We start from the raw sequence: 2372 nt of genomic DNA, 5'->3' as shown, positions 1-2372 counted from the left end.
ATGCTCGTTTAATCCCATTTATTTCCACCAAATCTTTACCTTCAGCCACAATTTTATTGATTCCAATACACCACCTCCCAAGGAAGCCTGTTGCACTGAGGAACTGCTCTACCTGTCAGGAAGTTCCTCCTAATGTTTAGCTGAAAACTCTTTTGATTTAATTTCAACCCACTGGTTCTGGTACAACCTTCTGGGCCAACAGAAAACAACTCCGCTCTCCAGGCTAAACATACCCAGTTCCTTCAACCTTTCCTCATAGGTCTTGGTCTCCAGACACCTCACCATCTTTGTTGCCCTCTTCTGGACACATTCCAGCTTGTCTATATCCTTCTTAAATGGTGGTGCCCAAAACTGAACACAATACTCTAGGTGAGGTCTAACTAGAACAGAGTTATACATCTGTTGATACAGCCCAAAATTGCATTTGCCTTTTTAGCTATGGCTTCACACTGCTGACTCATGTTCAATGTATGGCCCGTTTGCAGGGAGAGCAGGGTATAAATTGAATAAATAATAATCTTGAAAAGTCATCAATAAAAGTGAGCACAAATTTATTCCCACTAGGGGTTTGAGTTTTAATTGGTCCACAAACATCACTGTATCTGCTCTAGGGGTCGCTGCATCTGGCTTATCCCATGCCTTTTATTAAAGCTAGGTCTCACCTCCTTTTTGCGCATACTACTGCCAAGGCAAGTTTCCCCCATCCTATAATTATGTATTTGATCTTTCCTACCTAAATGCACAACTTTACATTTATCCCCATCGAAATTAATTTTGTTTGCTTTAGCGCAGTTTTCCAGCTGGTTTTCCACTCTGCCCTTCTCTCACTGGTTCCTCATTTTAAAACAAACCCTCTAGTGAGCTTCCAATCTTGGTGCCTTGTTTACACAGGAAAGTTTATTCGGATAGCAACACTTTCTACAGTTATAAACTTCTCTCCCCCCTCCCCAGCAGTGCTTTGTGGTGCTTTCGTTCTCCCCCTCTGATAATGTTGCAACATAATTGCGCATGTGCAAAAAATCAAAAAATAGGCTACGACATTGACTAGTGCATGATGGGAGTCAGCATGGCCCTCTTTCGAATTAATTGTGGAATGGATGAGGCAGGTCCAGTCCTGAAACAAAAGCCTTACTACAGAATGAGTGGGGCCAGTTCCACTCACCACTAAAATGACGTAAGAAGATGAGCTAATGTTGCTTAGTGTGATGATGACAGAAATTTTTCTATCTCTAATTTGGGGGGGGGGAGTCAAATGTACTTCATTTTTTATTCAAAATTCTCTCTTGAGTCTGGACAGTTTCCTTTTGTGTTCGTATTCTATAAGTAATGATAAAAGTCTTCTTTTTTCTTCCAGGTATGTTGTCTTCCTCCAGAAGTTTCTAGAAACCGCAGAGGCTTATTTCATGGTTGGGCACAGAGTGAAGTATTATATCTTCACTGACAGGCCTGAAGATGTTCCTAACATAACTGTCAAAGCTGGAAGGGAGATAGTCCCTCTCAGAGTCCAAAATTACCCCAGGTGGCAAGAAATCTCCATGCGCCGGATGGAGATGATCAGTTACTACTCTCAACAGCGCTTTATCCATGAAGTTGACTTTCTGGTGTGTGTTGATGCAGACATGCAGTTTAACGACCATGTTGGAGTAGAGATTTTGAGTGAGGTATTTGGCACGATTCACCCAGTTTTCTATGCCTCTGAGCGCAAAGCATTCACATATGAACGGCGTCCCGAGTCTGAAGCTTACATTCCCCCAGATGAAGGTGATTTTTACTATATGGGAAGCATTTTTGGAGGAACTGTGGCTGGAGTTTACAAGCTCACCAAGAAGTGCAATGAAGCCATCATGGCCGACAAAAAGAAGAACTTGGAGGCCATCTGGCAGGAAGACAGCCACCTAAACAAGTATTTTGTGTACCATAAACCAACAAAAGTACTTTCCCCAGAATACATGTGGGACAATGATTTTGGTAGCCCACAGTTCCTCAAGAAAAAGAGATTTCTTGCAGTCCCAAAGAACCATACTGCAATCAGAAATAAAAGAAGTTCACACCTGAAATGTCAGCCAGATATTTTACTGTAGAATGAATAATATTTAAAATAAAGTATTTCAAAAGATAAGGCCATGTTTACTAGGTGTTTATTAATCCTATTTTTGCATGAAGGAGTGAAAGATGGAAAGAGTTCCTCAGAAGAGCAAAAAGGGAATGGCATCCTAACTGGGAAATCAAACAATTCAGCAACAATTGCCACCATTTGATGATGATGATGATGATGATGATGATGATGAAGAAGAAGAAGAAGAAGAAGAAGAATTGTCACAATCAGATATTTGACTGGTAGATGGTGTTTTGTGGTTCAAGATCTAGTCAAG

At 41.0% G+C, this 2372-nt stretch overlaps 1 pseudogene; it reads left to right on the top strand.

The window, feature by feature from the left end:
* The first annotated feature begins 1324 nt into the window (after positions 1-1324).
* LOC107108927 lies at positions 1325-2081 on the top strand (annotated as a pseudogene).
* Positions 2082-2372: the final 291 nt, after the last annotated feature.

The sequence above is a fragment of the Gekko japonicus genome, unplaced genomic scaffold (genome assembly GCF_001447785.1).
Source record: "Gekko japonicus isolate JY-2015 unplaced genomic scaffold, Gekko_japonicus_V1.1 scaffold920, whole genome shotgun sequence".
Classification (NCBI taxonomy): domain Eukaryota; kingdom Metazoa; phylum Chordata; class Lepidosauria; order Squamata; family Gekkonidae; genus Gekko; species Gekko japonicus.
The sequence above is the reverse complement of the archived record's forward strand: the minus strand, read 5'-3'. Positions and strand labels throughout refer to the sequence as shown.